Below are 12,116 nucleotides of genomic sequence, written 5' to 3'. Positions count from 1 at the left end.
GCCTGGGTTGAAAAAAACAGTCATTCTTCATCAAATAGTGTATGTCGTATCCTCCTATTAATTAATCCTCTTTTTTTTATAAATATTATACGACATTATTAAACAAATTGACTAAGTCCCACAGTAAGCTCAATAAGGCTTGTGTTGAGGGTACTTAGACAACGATATATATAATATATAAATATTTATAAATACTTAAATACATAGAAAACATCCATGACTCAGGAACAAATATCCATGTTCATCACACGAATAAATGCCCTTACCAGGATTTGAACCCGGGACCATCAGCTTCGTAGGCAGGGTCACTACCCACTAGGCCAAACCGGTCATCAAAAAAACCTCTTATTTATATAAATTACCATTTCATACAGTACCACTGTTTTCAAGCTAGGCAATGTTGGCATGGTTAGGCAAGCAATGGACGGTACTTGATACAAAGGAATAAAATACAGTCAGTAATATACGAATGTATTCGTATAGGTATCATTATTTTAACAGTAACGTGTAATATCACATCAACATCAGATTACTTAAGTCCAAATGCCTCTCCAAGTCGAAATACAACGATCAATGCATAAAGATAACGTCAAACAAACGCAATCCAAAGATCTCTGAAAGTAAAATATCTAATAAAAACAAATTGGATACTGGGTTCAATTATGTTCCCCTCCTTTTTATTTAATTTTTCAGTTAGATGGTGGGGGAAACATGGAGTCTCAATTCCGGCTTCAATAAAAATCAAGTCCATAATGTCCGACTGGGCGGCATCAAATTGACGGGTTCAAGTTAAGAGCAGAAGGTGTTTTGGGTCGGACTTAAATGCGGTCAGGATGTATCAGAGACACAGCCGCAATGGTACTATTATTTTGTGTCTGAGCACTTCATTCCCGCAGATCTGCCTTCGGCTTTCGCAATTAACATACTTGAGGACGTTGCGGGAAGATTGCACCGTTGGACGCTCTGAGCCTTCAGTTTTACGCGGAGCTTCAGTATTACTGTTCTGTGTTTGAGCACTGCATTCCCGCAGCTCTTCTGCCTTCGCAGCGTGCACCGCAGCGTTCTAAACCACCGCCGCCGTAGATTCTAACGTGTTCTCTGAGGGAATGAACATGTTCCTCTAGGGTCAATGTGGATCGTGGAGAACCGGCATCTGTTCATCTTGCTATTTGAGGTATCAGTTTTGTACATTATTTTTCGCACACAGTAGCCTCAATCAATCGTAAAATATCTGTGAAATATCCCACATATTTAGTTTTTACAGCTTGTTATAATCCCACGTATTTTATTTTTATAAGTATAAAACGACACCACTTTTATTTCAAATTTAAGGGTTATTTTAATGCCGTATTTTAAATAACGAATGCATCGTTTCAGTGCCAAATCAGCGCCATCCATGTCAGCGATAATTTAATTCCCACAGGCCTTCTTTCTTCAAAAATTGATATCGAATCTTATACTTAAAGTTACAGACATATAATCGACCGCTATGCTACCTACGTTACATTTGGCTTTTTAAAAAACGTTTCACGTCATAAAAATTATTTAAAATTGTGTGATGTTGTGCGATGGAACCCTTGGAACGCGAGTCCCGCCCCCACTTGGCCAGTTTTGTTTGTATGTACCAGTTGCCATTGTTACTCCAAAATATTAAACTGACTGCCTTAAGGAACTTATTCTTAATTTTTTTCCGTATAAAGAACATGTTATGCGCACATAAAACAAAATAACAGTATCTTCACCATGCGTCCAATGTGGCCTTAAATACTAGCAACTGCGTCAACCAAACGCAATGCATCTCGCTAACACATTGATCAGTACAAGGGAGATGAATTGTGAGTTATTTTAAGCAGCCACTATAGAGAATATGGCAGTGTCAAACTCGTGGTAAGGATACAGTCGCTCGTCTCTTACAACTTGCGTCCACCCGAAGCCCCACTTGAAGTAAATAAGAATCTCTATACAAAACGTCCCGGGAGATTCCTTCTAGAATTAATCTTTTAATGCGCCCTACCTTTTTCATTGAAAGGATGATCTGAGAGTAATTAATGGAGGAGCGATTGCTCTGATTACGATATTAAGTGGAATCCATTGAGTTATGGATGGTTTCTTTTAGATTGATTTATTGCGGTGCGAAATATTGCGGTTAGGTTAGAATGCACATTCAATCAAATCCGATTCACTAAATTAATACAGCCTGTATTTTTGATATTTTTCATCATATTTTTTATTCATTTTTTTTTATTAAGTGCATGCCGCAAAATAAGAGGACCTAGCAGGCCCGGACATAGCGGGATAATTTAGACAACTTCACTAGTAACTGGCCGGCCAAAGTACAACAACGGGATTTGTGGAGGTCACGGGGAGAGGCCTTTCCCTTGCAGTTGGATACTATCTAAAGGTTAAGAAAATATTTTACTATAACATTAATATCGACTTTTATAATATAAAATACTTTGTTTTATTCAGGGACCGCACAACCCTTTCCGCGATAAAAGCCTTTCAATGGGCGTCTCTTAAATACGGCTAACACATTGAAAGACTGTCCAGTTTGAACTGCTAGCCTATTCATATGCAATCCCTAAATGACGCAGCGTCACAAATTGGAGACAGGCAGTTTTATAACACTGTAATAATAATAAACGAATTTTTGGTCAAAACTTCTTCACTAAACGCAATTATCTCAGTCAACTATACGAATTTTTAGTCGAAACTTCTTCACTAAACGCAATTATCTTATCTTAGTCAACTATACGAATTTTTGGTCGAAACTTCTTCACTAAACGCAATTATCTCAGTCAACTATACGAATTTTTGGTCGAAACTTCCTCACTAAAAGCAAATATCTCAGTCAACTATATCTGATTGTAACGTAGAAATGGGACATGTATTCGTATTCAGCGTAGAAAACGCAATCAAAAATGATACTTGGTATTTAAAAAACAATATTTTGATAAGCGTACTTAATTTTCCAATTTTGGTTTAGTGGAAGTGTGCTTTGGAGAGAAGTTACCAAAAAAGTTTTTTTTTTCAGTTTTTGAAAAACTTCTGGCAGCCTCCGGCAAGACTCGAACTTGCGACCTTTCGGGACACCGATCCGGCCGCTACCGCTATGTGTTCCTTCCTTCCTTTTTTCTATTAATGTGTCTATGTACTGTTATGCGTTGTATGTTTCATGATTTACATTTATATGTGTATAAATTACCTACATGAAATACATAATTTTGAAATTTAAAGTTTAGATATTATACGCTTTACAGAGTCGTATAGCAACATCTATCGTAAGAATGTTCTATCATAAGGTGCAGGAGGTAAAGAAAGCAGTTTTAGAAATATTGTAACGATTTATCAGATCAAAACACGGTTGTCAAACATTTTATTAGCAATCTTGAGGTCTGTCTAGAGTAACTTCAACGATTTGAAACCTGATTTCTTGGCTTTCGCTAGATAGATAAAAGTGATCAATATAAGTCTAAAAGGACGTTAAAAATTTGCTAAGTTGGCAACGATTTTGATAGCCCAGTTTATGCAAGTGTTAAGTAAACGTCATAATTTCATAGAAGTTTGTCGTTTAAAATAATACTTACACTTGCACTGTAGACGGTACACTTGCACTGTAGACGGTACACTTGCACTGTAGACGGTACACTTGCACTGCATTGCCATTTTATTGTGGCAACATATCTTGGTCTGACTCTAACATTTTTTAGACAAAAGCTACAAATATGATAATTGCTTTTAAAAATGCCTAGTTTTATTTTTGATTGCATTCATCATCATCGATTACTTTTTTTATTAAAACCTACAAAAAATATGATATTCGCGATCCCGGGCATACAGCCGTCTCGCTCTCGCTTACGTTCAGTGAGAGAGAGAGGAACCTGACCCTACGCATCGGTCACAAGTTATATTGAGAAGCGAAGAAGATCGAGTCTTGCCGGAGCTGACATATTGTTCCATTTTTCCTTCAATATATTTTTGAAGAGAAAACTTCTTTAGGCGCGTTGTGCGTTTTTTTAGATAGGTAAAAACCATTGAACACGCGACACTGTTACGGTTACCGTGTACGATACCTAATATAGCTTAAAATATCTCTTGACGATTCAAAAAATACACACGTAAAATTGTTCAAGTTTTGACTTCTGTCGGCTCTCCCGGAGTGCCACTGTTTTTTTTTTGTACCGCTCGCTGCTTAATAAAAATTCGGTTTAAAGAATATACTATTCACTTAAATGAGAATTAGAAGTAACTAAGTTAACACTGTACGGGTCAGCATGCGTATTTACATTCACACAATACAAACAAGTACATTTAATTATCTAAAATTAACTAAAAACACACAATTATTTCTACAGTTTTCATGTAGTGTAACAAATTGGAACAAAATATGCAGTAAGTTGAAGCTTAACTTATGTGTTTACGCCGAGCGTGCTGCAAATTGGTTTTACTAATCAAATACCTAGGTAACTATTAATGCTGAAACATTTAAAATTAATAACAAAACTTCTGTGAGAAAAATTTAACCGTTTATCACAATGTTTAAAACAATAACCCCACCCTTATACTATCTGCAATAACTCAGGACTATCTGAACTAGCCATAAAAGCAAAAACAAGTGTTTTATTCCGGAATTATATCCGTCCGGGACAGTAATCGCGGAGGAAGTAAAACATGGTCATCAGATAACCGGGAGTTATGCGTTTATTACGGCATAAAGTGGAGGCCTAGATACTAAGGGGTTTAACAATAACCGGGTATTTGACAAAGAATTAGGAAGATTAAAGAAAAGAAATTGAACTTAGATCCTCCTAAGAATCTTGGTAAGGGCATTCATTTATATTTATGCTTATCACACAAAATGTAAAGTTTGTGTCATCCACGATGACACGTAGATTTGTCAAATCTAACCTTTATACATGACAATTATACTCGTGATTCGACACAATCTATAGTTTCCTGTTTATCACGAGTCTACAATGTTTTTTTAACCGACTTCAGAATGAATGATGTTATCAATTCGACCGTTTTATTTTTGTATCTTTGTTAACTCAGAACTCCGTCATTTCTGTACCGATTTCGAAAATTCTTTTATTATTTAAATGTGTATAGTCCCTGGCTGGTCCCGTTTTTGTTAAAGTCCAGTTCTGATAATGAGATCTAAGAGAAATCTAGGAAACTCCTAAAAAAGTATTTTCATCAACAAACTAAGCCCAAAAGCACGGCACCGACCTCAAACGTATCAGTTGCTGGCACATATAAAACGGGATGATATTTTATTTAATTCTTTTTGAAGTCGGTTTTTCTTTCTTTTTAATCTTTAAATTTTTAAATGCATTATATTACTCATGACAATGAGCAACTCATAGAACCTATTTAGTTTCAAGCCGCATAATATACGTGTACGAAAGAGATAGGAACAAGCAAGTCAACGTACAAAATGCTTCGTTCTTAGCGTCTTTATTTTGTTACAATTTTTTAAACCTGCCAAAAACTCACGTACCCCGTCAGAGTTGGCGGCAGTCGCAAAGAAACATGTATTTACGAGGTTTTTCATCGCTTCTCCGCCGTTCAATCTGCGCCTTGTTTGGACGACCCTGCGTCCGGCATACTTCTGTCACACTCACCCGTCCTGTTATCCTATAAAACCTTGAATTCCAAAAACAACCTTAACATGAATACTATACAGTTCGTTTTAGATTACCGAGTGGGCAGGAGTTACGAGGTGGTGACATTAACCGGGTGATATCGCGAATGTAAATTGCTACAAACACAATGTTTTTTGCGACAATTTGCCTTTGATAGCGTTTTGTTTTCGAGAAAGGGGCGCGATTGCGAACAACGTATGTGAATGATAGTTAATTTTAATCGAGTCTCTGAAAATATACCTATTACTCGGCAATAGCTTCGTTTTTATTTATTTTTTAGATGATTCCACCTTTCCTTGCCACTCATTGCCATGCTCACATACAAAATTTTATACATTTTGGCTGTCTGACCTTTTTTTCGTCGGAATATTCACCCGATAAATTATTGCGGGTGACTAAATAAACATCTTGCGGCGGTATCATGATCGCATTTTTATCACTTGTCGTATCATGCGTCACTTTCGTACTTACATACTTGTTAGAACGTGACAGGCATGGTGACAGGTGATAAAAACCGACCATCTTAGTCCTACTGTATTAATGAATTTTTGGATTTCTACATTTTCTACCTTATACTTTAACGTAAGAGTTATATGTAGAGTGATTTTGTTTTATGGAGTGAAAAATGTAACTTAAGTATGGCTAATGATTTATTTTTCTTATTGTTGTTCTTCTGTTAACATTTTGTATTCAGAAATGAAACTCCAGGTCTGTTTTATTTTATGTTAGCAAATACTAAAATCCATCCCTGCATTGTACTTCTAATTAATTTGTTTGTGCGACTGTTTGTGTTCTAAATAAATAAAGTACACGATAAAAGACTACATCATATTGGCTTTACTTCAAAAACATAATAACAAGATATAGTTGATGTGTGTTGATGTATTTAGAACACAAACAGTCGCACAAACAAATTAATTAGAACTACAATGTAGGGATGGATTTTAGAATGAGCTAACATAAAATAAAACAGACCAGTAGGGCTAAGATGGTTGGCTCTTTATCATTTGTCACCATGCCTGTCATGTTCAAACAAGTATGTACGTGTGAAAGTGACGGGGATAGTGACAAGCGATAAAAATGGAACCATGCTGCCACTGCTGGAGTTTCAACACATACGCAAGAACGACATGAACACCAACCGTTTTCAGAATTTGTAATCGACATGGTGTAATATTTATGCTAAATAAACGTTTTCTCTTTGTTTCCAAGCTGTTCGCAATAATCAGCCCAAGATTGCAATAAACTTGTTATGTAAAGCTTCAGGGCGTCATTCAGATTCAAAATATGTGTTAACGATGTGGTATATCTTGGCGCTCACTCATGCTTAGATAATACAAAACAATTCAAATACTCTTTATTGCACACCTCAGTAAAAAAACAATACAGAGAGGGAACAGCATCATAAGCGATAAACAACAGGTGATCTTATCGCTAAAAGCGATCTCTTCCAGACAACCTTACTACCTCCTATTGGGTGTCCGGTAATTAATGGAGAACCTCCTAATGCTGGGTGGATATTATAAAGAAGGCCTGCCTGGGATCTATAGAGGCGCCTATTATTAGGAAGGCGAAAATTGTGCAGAATGGAGAGCCTTGGTGCAAAAAATAACGATCTCATGTTGTCGCGACCCTCAGTCATGAGGAAACGAGAAAGAAGAAGCAATATCTTTAATTATTTGTAAATATGTAAATAGCTTATGTTATACCACTTTAGAAAGTAATCTTGTTTGCCATCGTTCTGGTATAAAAATAAAAAATAAAAACCGTATTAGTTAAACTGTTTTTTAGAACGTTGGCCACACTGGTCTCAATAAAAATGGTCGTGATAAAATACTATTAAGTATAAAAAAGGATAATAAATAAAACTGAAATTAGGATTAAATTAATTAATCAATATTTATTTATATTTTATTATTTCAACTCCGAATGCACGAATGCCGCTCTAGAGACAGTAACGGGTTTTATACGCCGGAAAATTGCCAGCTCATAATAATCCGCTGGCTCATAAATAAGGATCGACAGTGGCCCACTCCAGGCTTTCTTTTACGCTACATTTCACTCTTGCTCTAAAGGTCAGCTTTAGTGGAGGCAGAAGCGAGGGCGGGAGCGGGAGCGATCCGCTATTTCATAAGTGAGGATCGATATTTACGTATTTCAGGCTTTCTTTTAACGCTATATTTCACTGTTGCTCTAAAGGTCAGCTTCAGTGGAGGCAGAAGCGAGGGCGGGAGCGGGAGCGATCCGCTATTTCATAAGTGAGGATCGATATTTCCCTATCCCAGGTTTTCTTTTAACGCTACATTTCACTCTTGCTCTGAAGGTGCAGTTTTAGTAGAGGCAAAAGCGGGCGCCGGTGTGGGAGCGATCCGCTATTTCATAAGTGAGGATCGATATTTTCCTATTCCAGCCTTTCTTTTAACGCTACATTTCATTCTTGCTCTAAAGGTGCAGCTTTAGTGGAGGGAGCGGACGCGAGGGCGGAAGCAATTCGCTGATTCATAAGTGAAAATCCATATTGGCTCACTTTACACTTTTTTTAAAGGCTTACTAAACCCGAATGCGAGTTGGCGCGCAATCTAAATGAGCCTTCCGTGGTAAATAAATATTCAGTGGTTCTTGCAGTGGCGGTTGAAGCACTGTGACACGTTGTCTCATAAAAATAATTAGTTGTTGATGTATAATCCATCTCACTCATTAACTTCTAGACCAATTCTTCGTACGTTCAAAGTTTATTGTAATGTGTTTTTACCACTAACTTTTCCGCAATTCTGTTTCTATGATTTTTTATTTACGATCAGCGTTTGTTATTAAACGATTATCATTATGCTATGAATTGAATGGCTATGGAGCGAAAAGCAAAAAATAATTGGTTTTCGTTACTCAAAAAACTGTATAACAAAAAAATGGCTAGGTTACTAGTTAGGTATATGTATAACTACTATGCTGAACCCAGTATAGTACATACAGTCACGGACTTTAATCGATTGGCCATTTAGGGTTTACTTTACATTGGACATTTCATAATGTTAGTATTGAGAACCAAATGGTTCAAAAATTAAGGTCCGTGCTTGTACTTATCTCTATATCTTTAGGTATTTCAATAAAAGTAAACAAAATCTACCCTCAAATGGCTCCTTAAGCCTGTTGAGCATAGATGAAAACATTACATGATCAAATAATGTATGTTAAAGTCATGTCGTTCAGTCACAGAACCAGGCGGTTTTGTATTTGGTTGGTTAACTAATAAATGTTATAACCGAAAATTTAAAAATTGTTTGTTTACTTTTTTAAATACCTAAAGATACAGTATAGCCTTGGAACCTCAAGGTATCTTGATCTTTTTAGGGTTCCGTACCCAAAGGGTCAAATACGGGACCCTATTACCGAGACTTCGCTGTCCGTCCGTCCGTCTGTCTGTCACCAGGCTGTATCTCATGAACCGTGATAGCTAGACAGTTGAAATTTTCACAGATGTATTTCTGTTGCCGCTATAACAACAAATACTAAAAACAGAATAAAATAAATATTTAAGGGGGGCTCCCATACAACAAACACATTTTTTTTGCCGTTTTTATAAATAATGGTACGGAACCCTTCGTGCGCGAGTCCGACTCACACTTGCTCGGTTTTTAATCGAGATATTTTGTAACACTCAAACAAAGAATCCGCTATTCTTACCACAAAAACCTCACACCCTAACTTGTTATTCGCTTTTGCCTACAATTTTATATGCTGTATATACATCCGTTGTATTGCATTGACAAGACTGTTAGGGTAATATATGGAATAATGTATGGGTTTGCATTCAGATGCCCTATTAGCCGGATGATATCCCATATTTATTGTATGACAGCCAATTATGCGAGTTTCTGGAGTCATATGTACATAATTGTGACGGGTTGTTGGGCGATATTGGACGTAAATTGACTGATATGGGAGAATATAGAGCTCAATGAGGGGGGGTTAGGGTTGCAGGCGTACATAGGCTACGGAGACTGCTTACCATCAGGCGGGCCGTATGCTTGTTTGCCACCGACGTAGTATAAAAAAATACATGTTATAGTACGCTCACTAATGTTGTTTATTTATATAAAAAGAGCCGTTTTAAAGTAAGGGCGCTAAGAACGAAGAAATTAGTACATTGACCTGCCTGTTTCTGTCTCTATCGCACGCGCATTTATTTTTAAGGTTTGATGTAAAAATTTACCGAATATATAAATTCAATTCAATTCAATACAGTCGCCATCAGATTTATAGGAGCGGGTGAGGTGCTCAAAAATATCTGAACACGCACTCTAACGCCTTGACAATAGAGTCGTGTTCAGATATTTGTGAGCGCCTTCGAGCTTGTGGTCTATATTGAAAGAACCCAAAAAAGTGTGACAAATAGGATTCCGAAATAAAAAAGGCGAGAAATTTAATATTGAATTATTTTAGCAGTTAACAGAAATACTAGTCTGCTAACAACCGTAGAATCAATTGTCCCTGCGCCGCAGACATTCTCCCAGCCATTGTCACAGCCATAAAATTAGCGAAACAAATAAATAAGGGCTAGTGCACGTAATCAGCCCTTGGCTTATACCCCTCAGAATGGCCCGCACGAAGATCACTTACTGATAGTGGTACTTCGATTTTTTAATACCACGTAGGTGGCAAACAAGCATACGATCCGCCTTATGGTAAACAGTCACCGTCGCATGCAGAAATCATGCATTGCGATAAAACGGTAAACTCATAATTAAAAAAAATATTGTTTTTAGGGTACCTCCCATACAAAATGTTTTATTCATTTATTTATTTTTTGGTTCGACCCAAGAGTCTCTAAAAAACATTTTTTGATAAAGTTATTATTTTCGGACATAATCGCTCTGAAAGAAAAAAAATATGCCACCCCCCCCCCCCCTAACTTTTAAACCATCGGTCCAAAAAATATGAAAAATCGTAAAACAAAAGCTTAATAAATACTTTCAATGAAAATTATAGCAAACAACGGTCCAGTCGTATCTAAGACATTGCAAAAAATCTTCTCTTCTTATTAAAAAGACGTACAAAGCGCTGCAAAGGTACTCCCTTATGCTTTTAATGTACATACATACTTACTAATAGCCGTTTGACCTATTGTGACAGAATGGTAACTAAGAAACCCTACACTGAGCATGGCTCGACGTGCTCTTGGCCGATTTTTGAAGAATACTGGTTCCGCTCGAGAAAATTTCGTCAGGGAGCTCATCCCACAGCTGGAGCATCGCGAAGCCTGTGAGACTGAAAGAAGCCTGAAAGACTTCATTTCAACGTGAGTGTGGTTGCTAAGATGATGAATAAGCAAGTTAATTCGTTTAAGAAGGTGACAAGGAGGTCATCGTAATTTTAGATATCGATCGAATCGGTTAGAAAACTACGGAAATAAGCGAGCATAATGGTCTAGAAATACTTGGGCACCGAAATCTCTCAATCTGGCGCTAAAAGTAAGGCCTTTTGGTACAGATATTTAGAGGAACACTATTTTGGCGAAAATACATGTGACTCGGACTAACACAAAAACATGTAATGACGGGTACTGGAGGAGCGATGTTGGAGCAGGAACGCAGCGTAGCGAGTGAGAGGGACAGCGCGAAGTTATTTTTTAAATATTATATCTCTAAAATGTGTGACTTGGACGGCACGATAACGTGTATTGCTGCTAGTAAATTATATTTGTTGTCTTGGATTTGGATAGGAAGTATAAAATATATATATATTATAGTCCTCCTCGCCGTATCCGACGACGGCGACTCCTTCAACTGTTTTTATTCGGAAACATGAAACGCTCTATGACTTGCAAAGCCAAATTTGGTTTTGAAAATGCAATCACATAGTGCGCAATGAAGCTGGCCAGCTGGGTTGTAGGTATAGGTATACGAGGGCCTCGGTCGCGTCTTACGGAGTCTCCGTAAGACGCTCCGTTTTGGTAATAGTTGCTATGGCGAACTGCTAATTGTTCTTGTGTAAACTGTACCTATGCGGTTATTAATGATAGTTATATGGAAAGTATTGGCTGCGAGGTTGCGCTGTAAAGTTTAAAGCGCTGTGAGATCAGGTCCTTCTCCGAACGAAGCTCGCCGAGCACTGAGAGGACTGCCGTGCGTGCCCAGGATCGCGGATGTAACTGTTATTGAATGTTTATCTTTAGTTAGGTTTAACTTAAATATAGTTAACGATGAGGGCGATCAAAAATGAAATTAGTTACAAATTTTTAGAAGCAATTTTCATGTTAATATTAATAGCTTTTGTACAAAAATAGTAACAAAATTTTAATGATGCGTATTAGACCTATGTTCGTTTTTTTTTATGAAGCGACAATTTAATCAGGTTCCGAATTCATGAAGCTACAAATGAAAGGCCTTCAAATTGCTATTAATATTTTTTGGCAACCGCATATTATAATAATAATCTAAATAAATTAATAGTTTTAAAAACACTAGAAAAACA

This window comes from Cydia pomonella, chromosome 10 (genome assembly GCF_033807575.1).
Source record: "Cydia pomonella isolate Wapato2018A chromosome 10, ilCydPomo1, whole genome shotgun sequence".
Lineage (NCBI taxonomy): Eukaryota > Metazoa > Arthropoda > Insecta > Lepidoptera > Tortricidae > Cydia > Cydia pomonella.
The sequence above is the reverse complement of the archived record's forward strand: the minus strand, read 5'-3'. Positions refer to the sequence as shown.